A 12,504-nucleotide genomic window follows, 5' to 3' on the forward strand; every position below is an offset into this window, starting at 1 on the left:
CCTTTCAAAGAGCCCTCAGTATCTGATGAAGTAAATTTTGCTTACGGGCTTAATACTGTCACTTAAAAGTGACAGTGCAAGTGTGGATGGTGTTGGGAGACATGAAATTTTGTTGGGATAAAAGTGTGAGCCCAGAGCTGATGGGGTATGTTTGAAAATACTTCCTGGGAAAAGTTGTACTGGCTGAGGATCAGAAGCTCACACCCGGTTGACATCACTGGAAGATGCACACACGAAGTGAAAGTGTGGCCTTTAACTTCTCTTCCTGTGGTACGTGAGGTTTTATGGTACACAGAAGAATGGAACCATTCACTTTTCTGGGTAATGGTTGCAAAATGGGTATCTGTGATCTTTTCTGGTCTTCTCTAGCCTGGGTATGTCTCCATGACTTTAGAGGAGTGCTGTGCATGCACAGCAAGGAGGCTTTTTGGATGGAAACTAATGTTAATTAGTTAACTTGATAATTTTAGGAGAGATGAGTACAACACTTGCTGCTCACCTAGATCATATACCTTGAGGGAATATGTTCACCAAAGCAAAGTGTTCTCTAAAATGCTTGCTAACAGGTTACTTATGCTTCTGTAGGCCTAAAGCAGTAGATTTTTCTCTAAACAAAATAGAAAATTATATTTTCTTGTTATTTAATTATACGAGGAGTAACTGTAAAAGTTGTTTGGGTTACAAAAATGTTGAGTGAGAGTCACCAGTTGAAAATCAGGCCCAGTGCTTTTTTAGTGTTTGGCTTAAAAAGTGGCATTTGCATTTTCTGTTTGAGTTCCCCCATGGTCTTGTCTAATATATTGAAATCATAGAGTCACAGAAATGCTGAACCTGTATCAAGAATATGGTCTCTCTTGTATCCTACCACACAGAAAAACCACTCAATCAAGTTCCTGGTTGGAGTGTGTCTCCTCTCTTTGGCTGTGTGTCTTTTTGGAAGCAGCTCTCTGGGACAGGAGCTGTTGGTCAGTACACCAGAGCCTGCGGGCCCTGCTGGGATGGAGGGAGCAGCTTTCTTTCCATCTGCTCTTCCGGTGTGACTGGGCTGAGTTGGAGGACTGGTGGATGCCTGACTTGCTTTTCTAGGTGAACCCAGTGCTGTAGATGGATTGATTGCATGAGGAGTCCTGCATGGCTCTGGCTGGCTCCAGGTGTGGCTGGATACATCAGAAATTCCAGAGTGCTCAACTCTAAGCCCTGTCTGTGTCTACAGCACCAGTCTCCAGGGAACTGAGGTTATTAGATTGGAGGATATGAGTTGCATTAAAAGGCCAGTCCCTGGGAGGTTAGGAGTGATAGAATAAATACTTACAACTTGCTTTCATGTTACATGGCATGGGACTTGCTCTTCCTTGCAGATGACTTCTCCAGTGCTGTTTGGATGTGGCTGTGATTGCTCCTAAAGCCTTGATTTGACAGCAGCCTCTGGCATGCTGTGGGCCAGCAGATCTGTGTAGCAACAGGCAGGCCTGGCAGTCGTCCTGCAGAGAGTTAAAGGAGTTTTGGAGAAAATGAGTGATTCAAAAATTTGCCACTCTCTTCTCTTCTCTGGCAGTTCCCTGGATTCAAAGTGTCCCTCATCTCTGGCACAGGTGGGCAGCAGGCTGGAGAGGAAAGCAGCACTGGTTTTATTGTCATTCCAATGCTTGGGGCTGTTGATGTTAGGTGCTCTAAATGTAGGTTTTTGAGAGGTGAGGGAGAAGCATCAAGTGAACTGGAGGGGTAGTACCTTGACCTCTTGGAAAACAGAGCAAGCTGAGGAGAAGGAATAAGATTAAAAGAAAGAAAACCCTCTTCCATCTGGGTGATGTCAGCTTGTCATTGCCAGTTTGGGGGTTCTGTAGCTGCAAGCCTACTTCTGCCTGCTGTGGAAGGAGCAGATCATTAATTAAAAGGCACGGCAGAATGCAACATACTTAGGGGCTTTGAGGTGCTGACAGGCTGACATCACCCAGAGTAACTGCAGAGAGCATGTCCAACACGAGGTATGGTTCTAAGAACTAAAAAACCTGTCATCCAGTGTGTCACCCTTGAAGACAACGTGTGGCATACAACCTAAAACTTCATTGCCTTCTGCCTCCCCAGCAGCTTCATGCATATGTCTACCTTCTCCTTAGTGTGACCATGAAGTGAGAATCCCCGTGTAACACAGGGATTGGAAGAGCTTTGGGGTTCCCTAGGCCAGCTGGATGTGCAGCAGTCCTGACCTGAGGAGTACTGGAGCACCTGTAATGGTGCTGAGCAGAGGGGAGGAGTGGGTATGGGGCTAAGATGTATGGATCCCTTGTAGGACTGAGTTTTGACATGTGGAGACAATATTGTGGGTCAGAGAGTGTGGGACTGAGTCAGGTAAGAGAATGTGAGAACACACTCACTATATGGCTGCTAAAGAGGGAGCAGGAAAGGATTTTACTGTTTGTGGCTTGAGGGATGGAGCAACGAGTGATGGATCAGGTGGAAAAGAATCTGGTCAGGCTGTGGTGTAATTTGTACAATATACCCTCAGCTTGCAGTTTATCGCAGACCTTACTGGAAATGTTCTGGCATTCTTCAACAGTGCTTACAAGTATCTGATAGTCACTGGGCTGGGCAACTGGCTCACTGTTAGAGCGCTGACAATCTGCCCCCTCTCCTTTGTCATACACACCTGCAGATTTAATACTTTTATTTTGAAGTATACAGCACTTTCCTGTTCTGTGAAACAATGTGTCTCTTCTGCCATTCTCATGGAGATGAAATGCAATGATATCACTTCCTAGTGAGGGACTGGTGAATCATTTTGATGGTGTTCATGAATCAGTCTTTTGCTACCAGTTGCACTGGTCTTAATATAATATTCAAAACCAAAAATCATAATTTCAGGGACTTTTAACTTTTTGTTAAAGAGACGATACTATCATTATCTCCTTGCATACCATACTGAGCATGCTGCAGAAGTGCTCTCCCAAAGATATTTGTGTAGCTAAAGGTACTGACACCTATCCAATCGATCCGTCTGCAATGGTGGGGAGCTTGCTTGCAAAAGGGTGGGGAGAGGGAGGGCATATGTTTGTCTCATGGGCTCTGGTGGGTGGTCTGACAGCTTAAAGTTTAAAGCTCTCCTGTGAATCTGATAACCTCTTGCACAGGAGCAGAAGCACCCTGAGTTGTCATGGCTGGTGAGCAAAGGCTAGTTGAGAGTCTCTGATATTGTATTACCTGCCTAGGAAGTGTGACTGGTTGTTCATCAGCTTTGCACCTCCAGTGCTGTAAAGAAGGCAGAAAGCAGGAGTAAGTAGGTCCCTCAGAATTTCCTTGTTGAACAGGAGAAGAGTTGTGGTTGTACTGAGGCAATGGCAAAGGTCTTTGACATGTATCTTGTTATGCATTGGCACAGGGCTTTTCCCTGGGGAAAAAGGAGTTGCTCATGGTGTGAATATGATCCTGTGAAGGTAAAGACACTCGTGGTTTATTCTTGGCAAGGCCTGTAGGTGCTTGAAAGTCGTCTTTATGACAGCACTAATCTTCTGGCAACTGCAGGGTCGGGGAGTTGCAGGAGAAGCACAGAAGTGCCTTAGCACATTACCTTGTTTGATGGGCCAAGTGTCCCTCATCACAAGATCCAGCCTGTTCCTCCAAGGAAGCACAGAGTGCTCTCCAGCAAGCCCACTGCAGCTCTCAGAGGGTATTTCCATGTTGCTTTGTCCTGACCATTGCACGGTGCCCTTTTTCTGTGATACATTGCACCCGGCCAGCTGGTATTTGTAACATGTTCCACAGAGTTCAAAAATGAAACTTCTTTGGGGGAGGTCAGTGTGCTGTGCAGGACATGTCCCGTGTGTGGGCTGCCTCTGACAGATTGCTGTCACTGTCACCCAACAGGCCTGTCAAAAACAACAGCACCTGCCCGTGGACTGCACTAACGCAGTGATACCAGCCAAAATGGGAAGTGTTAGCAGCATTGTTTGCCCCTGTGTGTTCCTGTTTGTAGTCCCTCTGCACTAGGAGAAGTGCAGTGTAAATGTCTGCGTGGATGGTTACATGTGTTAGGATAATGATACCAGGCACCATTCAATTCTGAGCAGTCGATGTGCAATTATTGCAGCAGAAAAGCAGCACAGAACATTGCTTAAGAGTTTTTCAGTTATCAGTGACTTTCCTACCCACAGGAAGGTTAAGGAGGTAACTTGCCTAAAAGTTTTGTCATTCCAGAATCAGTGCCAAGGATCAGATCTTCCTGATCCATGGCTGGGAAGCTGTGTTCTCACACTTGGACTATGCCTACACGCTGGAGAATTTTCTGTAACATTTCTCTTTTGTGATGGACGAAATCCCATTTTTATATCATTATATAAGGTTATTTGACTCTTCCTGCCGATGCTGCAGCCATTGGTGCATCTCACCTGTGTCATTAGCACTCCATAGCCAAATGCTGTTTTGTGCCCAACAGGGATTCTCAAAATAGCCATTGCTTCACTCTCTCTCTAAGCTTGTCTGCATTCCAAGCCACTTAATTTTCCATGTGGTCCACTCTCAACCTCCCATTGTAAATTACTGCCCTTGTAACCCACAGTCTAATTTTTCTCGCTCTATTCAGTGGAACTACTGACCACTGGTAGTAGCAGGTCAGGTTGGTGTTATACCTGTGAGAATTTCCTGGTTGCCTGATTTGTACTTATTTTGTAAGGCTTTTTGATTCCCTACTGCCCTGATTTCAAATATGTGACCTTGAAATTGGTCGTTTGAACGTGACTTTTATTTTCATTTGGAGTCCCCAGAGGACTGTAATTACAGCACTGCCTTGTGACTGTGCTGAATGAGAGCCCAGCTGAAATTCTGAGACCAAAGGATACGATAGCTTCTAGTAACTGTCATGCCTTTCTTATGCTTTTTTTTCCTAAATAATACCTTTTTGCATTGTTTAGGGTTAGTCATTCTGAAAAAAAAGTTATTTCTTAGTTACCTATTAAAATTTAAGAAAATAGTGTGTCCTCTTCCCCCTTATGTGTGCACACCTTCTCCTTCCATATGATTTGCTGTTGTAAGTTGATCATCTCTTTCCATTGTTATGGGAAAACATTTCATAGGCACCATTTTATAGACAAAGGAAGGGAAAATCTAGCAACTTGTACTCTGCCTTTAGAAGCTCTGAGTCCAAATGTGGGAAAATTAGCAAATATGAAGTGCAGGCCAACAGTAAGGAGAAGGAAATGGAGTTACAGATTCTAAAGGCAGGATGAGATTGTTCAAAGAGGCAAGAGGAAGGACTGAGGATCCTTGGCAAAGAGAGACCCAATGGTATGGGTCAGCTTCATTCCCATTGAATCTGAGTGTTATCCCAAATTTATGGAGATATGACATCCAAAGCCTTCCCAGAGAGAGAGATCTTAGATCAGAGGGTAGCGTGGGATAAGGCTTAGAGCACAGGGAAGAAAAGGAGACATGAGAGGACAAAAGGAGTAAGAAAAGTTGAGTGAGTGAGTGAGTGAGTGAGTGAGTAGGGAGTTAGAAAAGCAGAGGGGTTGGGAGCAGCCTGGGATAGTACTGTGTAAATGCAAACTGGGGTCTTGAGCAAAGTCAAAGGGAGTTTTCCCCAAAAATAACAGTATTTACAAGCCCAGCACGAGAACTTGAATTTGACCTGAAGGCAGAGAGAATGGCAGCATTTCTGCTGTGCGTTAGGTCTGCATTTGGAATTTCAAGCTTTGTTTTGCCTCTGGAGTCCTCAGTCTTGCACAGTCCCATTTTCAGTGAGAGTGAGCTCCTTGGCAGCAACACCAGTCATGTTCATCTTTAATAAAGCCATCTCCAGAATGAAAATAGCTGGTGGAACTAACAGTGGCTTTTTGGGAAGGAACACTGAGTGTGCCACAGTCACAACCTGGGAGCATTTTTTCCAGCCAAGCACAGGGACCATGTGTGTAATGATATCTGTGTTTGATGATATCTGGGGCAGCAGCAGGGCAGACAGGCTTGCATGCTGGTGCTTGCATGTCTGCTGGGGAAGGTGGAGGTGTACCTATGCCACATGGGGAAATAGTGGTACACAATGAAAGCTCTAATTAGAAGATGAAATGTCATGCTATAAAAAAGGTAATTTACTGACAGAAGAAAAATAGCAATTATCTCAACAATTAACTTACCTTTCATCTTTCTAGAGACTTTAACAGCAAGAGATTTAGAACTAATCTAGAAGAAGCTGGAGCATTCATTCGAGGCTGCATAAGGCTTCCTGATCAATTTATGGTACTCTTCTGGGGGAAGAGTCTCTTACTAAAATTAGCTTAACCCTCACTTTATTGTTGTTACTGGTCAAATTAATTGCTGACTTTGTCAGAGATCACAAACCCTCCACGAAACTGATAATATTTTCTTAGGTGTCTTCATTTCTTGCGAGGTGAAGATGTATAAAAGAATAAAGGAATTTAGGTGGCCGTTTGTTGAAGTGAGGAATCAAAACTGTATTTTCAGCACATCTTAGTGATGTACGTGAATCTATAGAACATATCTGAAATTTTATATGTATTTTAAGGTTTGCTCTTATTCCACTTGTGTTTTTTCCTCTCTTTTTCCAGTCATAGTTTCAAAAATGTCAAAGGAGCCACAACTGAGCATTTCTTCTGTTCCCACCTGTGCTTTGGGTTGTGAAAGAATAACATTAGTACATAGAGACCTTGACTTCCTCTTGGATGCATCTGGAAGATTTTATTAGGCAGTCCACTGTGCCTGTGATCTGTCTGAGAGCAGCTGATGATGAGCATCGCCAAGATATTGCACTGGGCTGCTGATAATTTTGTCTTTTCAATGACTTGAAAAACTGGATTCATGGAACATCACTCTCGCAAACCACAGCCTCACCATGGGGACATCGGGGCAGCCACAGCTGTACTAAGTATCTTCACCAGCAATCTGTCACCCTCTGACAAATCTTTTCTTCTTGAAGGTGACTGTGGGTGGTCTTCCCTTGTCCAATTTCTGTAAATTCGGTGCATCGCTTTCTAGTCATGCAGCTGATACTTGTGTTTATATGAATGGCTGTTAAAAAAAAAGGAAAGATCAGATGTTTGTTGTTTCATTTCAACATAAATCAAACTTTGTACTCACATAGCAATTCTACTTTAGCCCCAGGAATAGCTTTAGTATTGCTAAGTGTCTGGAGAGTATTGACTACAGAGACATGATTTTAAGCAGGCTATAATAGTTTCTACAGCTGTTAACAGTTCTCAGAAGAAAGGCAGTATTATTCACTAGTGTTTAAAATGTGCATGACTTGCATTGCACAGAAGTCAGATTGGGAGAATGTCAGAATTTTTTTCTGAAATTCTGCCAGGAAAGTCTTCAATAACTGGAGAAATTCTTTTCACTGGTGAAATCAACATGCAGCACATTGTGTTATTATACTTGCTTATAGCTCACCATGAAAGTTGTCTTTGTATGCGTGGATGTACGGCTTGTACTGTTTTGTTTTTATTTATTCTGCATTCTTTATTATAATGTTCTTTCCTTTTTTTCCAGACCAGAAAGATTGTTATTGAGCCTTCCACAAAGCTGAAATAATGCTGTGTGTTAAAAAAATGTTAACAATTTGAAGAAGTTATAAAAATTTATAAGTTGGCTGAATAGTTTAGAAATTTCTGCATATTTTAATATAAATAGGTAATGCAAATGTTTGTTCTTTGCATTTAGAGGTGGGTCTCTGTTTTCTAAAGGTCTTGTATATAAATTTGATTCTTAAAATTACATTAGAACAAAACCAGTATTTTTTTCAGATTGTATAATAGGAAAAATGTATTCCAAAAGACATAGAACATACATGGTTATCTCTGAATGTCATAAAGTCATGAAATTCAATATAAATAGCATCAGTTGTTTGAATGGCTTCATTAAGTGCATTTAGGGGACTGCCTGTTGCAGTCAGCTGAGGTCCTTCCATTCAGTTCCACGGGTGCTGGGTTGGCCCACAAAGAAAAGACCAGTTAACTGAGAGATAAAAGGAGGTGATTTCTCTATAGATAGTATGAAGTTCCAAATGGTGCTGGTGTAGGTTAGATAGAAATGCAGTTACATAAAATCAAAGAAATCACAGAAAATGAAATTATTTCAGGTGAATTTGGTATTAGTGATGAGTTTGAGCTTTATTCATATCTAAAAACATAGAACAAGACAAGTGAGTCCAAAAGAAAGAAAGGAAGAGTAGAAATGGGTGACAGAGAAGAGGTGAGTGACAGGATACCGGCAGGTGGGCAAGGACCTAAATGGTGACAGACAGTTTTAACAACTAGTCCAAAAAGATCAAATGTTCAAAGGTTATGATCCACCAGAGGTGCTGATTGGGTAAATAACTGAAAAGACAGTCATTAAGCTGCTTTTTGGAGGGGGTGGGGAGGGAGAGCAATGCGAGTTTTGGGTGATTGTACCACAGAGTAGAGAGGGTTTGTTAAGTTTCCCTGGAGGAGAATGAATGTCTGATACTCCCAGACAATTTCTTCACAAGCTGCTGTAGCAGCCATGAGGAGTGACCTGGAGAGCTGCAGCTCTGGTGATGTCCCCTGGCCTGCACACTGTGTGCAGCTGGGGTGCTTTGCCTGTGCTACTGGGGTACCTCTTCCAGCTTAGTCCCATCTGAAGGGAATCCAGGCTGTGCTCAGGGACTGCACAAGGAGTGGGGCATTTGAGGGGCTGGCTCCAGAAGCTCACTGCTGCTCCAAACCTGGACACTGATGGAAGTGTGCCCTGTAGAACCGTGGGGTGGCAGTGGTGGCGTGGCACAGGGCAGAGGGAATACTCAGAATGTACTGTTCTATGTTACAGGTGCTAGCAGCATGTGGAGCCGAGAGCAGTGAAAGCCCAAAGGAGTACTGCATACACTGAAGAGGTCACCAGGAGCTGTTGTGCAGGGTAAGCCCTTCAGGAAAGAGAAAGGGAGAATGATTGATGCAAGCCTCTGTAGGAAAAGTTGGTGCCTATCTGAAGTTTACTGTGATTTAGTATTTCAGGATGGATTCCCTCCTGACATACTGCCTGTGAAATTTTGATAGGCCTAGAAGCACTTTGTAACACTAGCTTCATTTAGAAGTGTGCAAAACTAATGCACAAGAATGCTAGGCTTTTGATGTGCAGTTTTTATAGATCTTTTTTCTTAAGACATCCTGGAATATGCTTTGCCGAGTTGAAAGGCTTCCCTGGTCATTGACACCAGTGCTATGAAAGACTGCTCTCCAAATGGAATCACTATGGTAAATGAACCCTTTAAAACCTACACTCACAAAACTGCATTCAGTTCAGGAAAGGGGGTTGATTCTTCAGTCTTCTGTGAGTCACTTCCACTATAACATTCTCTGGAATCATTCAATTTTGAGTGTTAAAAATGGCTGGTTGGTAGTGTGGAGTTATCATAGATAGAGGTATTTCCATGTTCCCTGTCAGTGCCACTTCATACCGTATTTATTCTCACACAGCCTGTTATATAAAAGTACCATTTTACAGAGCGGAGGCACAGAGAGAACAAATGATGTAGATAAGTCTGTGTAAGGAAATATGTTGCAGAGCTGGTAACAGGTTTCCTCAGCTTGCAATGTTTAGCTGCTGGACTAGCTCTCCTCTTGTTCTGTGGTGTGTATACAGGTATATTCCTTTCCTGCTGCAGCTCTGGGTCGTTCCATCCAGCATGGACAAAAAAGGCTGCACAGCGTTCAGGTGAGTCTGAAAGCTGATAGGATTCTTAACTTTAGTGGCAGCATTATGTCAAATAACATGATGGTCAGCTGAGACAAGCGTGTTTTAGTGCCTGAGTGTAGCATATTTCTGTATGCCAGTACTTTGGAAACAAGGAAAGCAAAAAATGAATGGGGAGGTTATTGTCAGGAGCTGTTCTCCTTCCTACAAGCAATGGGCACAACAGTTTGCCTTTTGAAGTTTGCTAAAATGATTCTCTGATAAGACTTTTGGCTTATGAAATGCGCCAGCACAACACAAACATCTTTACTAGATCTTGTCAGTAGTTGTGAAGATACATTTTAACAATTTTAGGATTTCCCGGGCCTCTTTCGAAATGGCTGTGTTGCCTCACTAAATGCACTCATTATTGTATGTCCTTGTCTAAGAACATTTGACCTTATATGCTTCTGAGCAATATTTCCTTGGAACCTCTCAGATATTAAAAGGCAAACCAGAGAAGTCTGAAAGAGTCTTTACTTAGAAACTGGCCATGTTCAATCTGTAAAGTATGTAGATTTTGGGTTTTTTTCCCGGGGAAAGGCCTCAAAGGGCAATAGGTGCAGGATGTGGAGGGAAGAAGCAGTGCCCTGACCTAAAGCATTTCTGCATGTTGAGTCAGGGAGTGACATTTAAACAATTTTCACTGTACCCAATATGAAAAACTGTGATGCATATCAAATTGCTGGCTGTGCTCAGAGAGAGATGAGGAGGAAAAAGGTCAAGGCACCTACCTACAGGTAGCCTCTCCTGTGTTTCCAACGTTTGAAGAGCTTACCAGCAAGCCAAATGGGTCTTTAATGCCTCTTTTTTCTCCTTTTTTTGTTTTTCTTTCCTTGAGGTAATGAATGGCTCTGGACTTTCCATCTTTAGAGCTGGTGGTTTCCACACCACAGTGATTCAGCCAGCATGAACTCTTGACCAAATCCCAGTTTGTTTCCTGGTTTTGTTTTTCTAAAATACTTTACATTTAGCAGGGCATAAAGGCCTCCCTACTACGTGACAGTGGAAGGAGAGCCATGCTCCTTTTACTGGTTAGGTCTCAAAGGACAGTTCTCTGTTCTTCTGAAAACATTGCAACTGAAGCAATATAAAAGGAATCACTGGATTTTGACTGAAAGTCCGACTGAATTCTTCCATGGTCCTGGCTTTTGGATGCTGTGTGTTTATGTGGAATTTCCTTTAAGGGTTATTAAGGTCTTATTTTTATTTGAGAAATATGCCCTGCCTGGGCACATGTTCTAAGTTTTAATCAGTGTGTTACTGCATGGGAAACTCATGTACATTTGTTTACTGGCAAGATAAATAGATTAGTACTGCCAGTGATTTCAGGGGATAGTAGGTTGTTAAATTAACATGAAGGGCCTTGTTCCTTTGCTTTGCTGGATATGTTTTGTTGAGTGAATTCTCTGGGATGCCCTGCTTAGGGAATACGCTGGTGGTTATCCCTGTTACCCTGTAAGTGGTGGGCTCAGTAAGGACTTAGAGTGGCTTGGCTCTGGAGTTGTAACACCAAGAGGGAGATGACAGACAGGAAATCTATAGCCTGGGAAAGCTACGAATGAAAGAAATCATACTCTGCAAATTAAAACCATAAAATGTTATTTCAAAAGTTTATAGATTTATATAGATGCTTTATCTCCAGTGATATATCATATGAGGGGACAAAATATTGCTGTAAATAGGTTTGAGACCTAAGACAGGGACCTATTTCAGCTTAGCCCTGTGAAAACACAGCATTCCTCCCTTCACACCCTGTGTCATCTTCTTGTTCAGCAGACAGAAATATCGGTAGGTACAGGTTTATTTCAGAGCCCCCTTCATGCAGTGACCCCCATTGTCTGACTTCTTTTTCACACTACTCTGCTGTTATCTCCACCATTTTCTCCCCATACTCTAGAAACTTCTTGCCTGTTTCAGATTCTGCATGGGTTGCCCAAGGCTGTGGGCTGAGGTATGGGTGTGTGGGGCCTTCCTTTTTTTCAAATACCTGCACTTCTTAAGTGGTATAGAGCATCCAAAATGCAGGGATACATATCTCCATACATAGATGTATGGAGATACTAATAACATTAACAGTGGATAACAAATATTCAGATCACCAGGTGTTCAAAACCAGCAAAGTGTCTGCACCAAGGGTGTCCTTGCAGTGGAAGCTCAACCTTGTTTTGCTTGTGTGCAGTGAGGCAAGGTTTCATGACATGACCACACAGGGGGTTTTTTCACTTTCTCACACAGCCTTTGAGTAGAGCAATTAGGAGGCAGCTGGAGCAGCCACTGCAGTGTGCACTGGGACTTAAGAGTGGCTCTCTGTCCACCTCCACATGGCACTAACACTGTGTCACCTTGGCTGTGCATGAGATTGAGTCTGGTCGTGGTGGACACACTGCACGTGGAGCCTGTGGGGAAGCAGGTCAGCATCCTGCTGCTGTGGCTTTGGAATCACTGATGATAGGGCCATGTCACTGAAGTCAGTGATATAAGATCAAGTTAACATCCAGAATTATCTCCAAAACCTCAGATTTTCACATTTCAGGATGTAAAACACAACCCCCCTTTCTGCACTCAGTTTTCTAACATGACTGGCCCAGTCTGAGTGTCTTGTTCTGGAGCTGGAAGCAATTGCTGGACAGTATATGGAAGATACCATATGGTATTCCATATTCAAATATATGGTATTCTTGCTGAACAGGGCAAGATGAAAAGGAAGGAGGAAGTTTTTCAGCCAAGTAAATAATTCACACAGAAGAATTTTCCCAGAGTATCCAACCTTCTCTTCTGCTTGCATCATGATGATGCAATTGCTGTTCC

The 12,504-nt window shown here is 42.9% G+C and overlaps 1 long non-coding RNA gene across 1 annotated transcript in view; it reads left to right on the plus strand.

The window, feature by feature from the left end:
* LOC135417832 (uncharacterized) overlaps positions 1-12,504 on the plus strand; it is a 61,552-nt gene that overhangs the window by 13,013 nt on the left and 36,035 nt on the right. Inside the window, exon 2 of the long non-coding RNA XR_010432229.1 lies at positions 6,555-8,877. This is a non-coding gene — a long non-coding RNA (uncharacterized LOC135417832). The remainder of the gene's footprint in view (positions 1-6,554; positions 8,878-12,504) is intronic.

This window comes from Pseudopipra pipra, chromosome 8 (assembly GCF_036250125.1).
Source record: "Pseudopipra pipra isolate bDixPip1 chromosome 8, bDixPip1.hap1, whole genome shotgun sequence".
In the NCBI taxonomy this organism is placed as follows: domain Eukaryota; kingdom Metazoa; phylum Chordata; class Aves; order Passeriformes; family Pipridae; genus Pseudopipra; species Pseudopipra pipra.